Source organism: Physeter macrocephalus, chromosome 5 (assembly GCF_002837175.3).
Source record: "Physeter macrocephalus isolate SW-GA chromosome 5, ASM283717v5, whole genome shotgun sequence".
Lineage (NCBI taxonomy): Eukaryota > Metazoa > Chordata > Mammalia > Artiodactyla > Physeteridae > Physeter > Physeter macrocephalus.
This window is the reverse complement of record NC_041218.1, coordinates 77,411,893-77,413,140: the sequence shown is the minus strand read 5'-3', so window position 1 is coordinate 77,413,140 and position 1,248 is coordinate 77,411,893.

Here is a 1,248-nt window from a genome sequence, read left to right as displayed (position 1 = left end):
TCTTCCCGGACCGGGGCATGAACCCATGTCCCCTGCATCGGCAGGCAGACTCCCAACCACTGCGCCACCAGGGAAGCCCGAAACGAAGTTCTTGGCTCTTTTGAGTGTAGGGCTGTGTGTGCCCACACAGGTTGCTTGCCCATTAAGCCTGCCCTGGCTGGCACTCCTACCTACTGTGCAATAATGCTTTCTGTCTCTAAGTAGGAAAAATGTTACAGATGAAGACCCTGAAGCCATTAGACAAATGTCATAATTAGATCAGGTGTCCTCATTCTGAGCCTGCAATTCCTTTCTCTCCATCACACTGCCTTCCTACAGCAGTAATCCTATGTTCTATCTAACAGAAGCTTCTGAAAAGTCCTCTTCCCACTGATGGACTCTTCAGCAAGGATCATAGGAACACTGTTGCCCTTCCTGTTTGACAGCCATATTTTAGTGTATGTTCTACTGAGGGCACAACGCCTGTGTGGGAAAGGGGCACACAGAACCAAGGAGCTCTGCATCCAATTCCATTACCATCTGGTGAGCTTTTTCATATCTAGGCAACTGTGTCCTTAATGGCTTCTTGTGTAGTAAATGATCAACTCATCAGGCCTGTGTTGTCCAAATCCCATACATTCCAAAGAAAGGTCTTCAGGACTGGTCCTTGACCATCACCTGAGTGATAACTTCTAAGCCCTTGGGATCTCCTGCCTGATAAGAGTGTATCTGTATATCTGGTATCTTGGACTATGTCAGATAGTTTACACTAACAATATGATTTATGGTGAGCATCTGATTTTGTTTCCCTGGGGCCCTGGGCCACTCTGTATCAGCTTGACCTCTGGAGAGGACTGAAGGCTAAATAGCTAATATCAGTCATGTGGGCACTCTATAAAAACCCTGGATATCAACTCTTGGGTGAGCCTTCCCTGCTAGGAAACACTTCACCCATGTCACACTTCATTTCTGAGAGAATTAAGCACTGTCTGTGTGACTCCACTGGGGAGGAAAACTGGAAGCTTGTATCTTGTTTCTCTTGGACTCTGCTCTATGTGCCTTTTCCTTTGCTGATTTTAATCTGTATACTTTCATTGTAATAAATCATAACCATGAGTATGGTTATGATTTGGCTTTTCTGAATCCTGTGAGTCCCTCTAGTGAGTCATGAAACATGAAGGTGGTCTTAGGGACCCCCAAACACTTCCCCATTACATTCCTTTCAACAATTTAAATATTTCACTCCATTCTCTTTTTGCTTGCATGGTT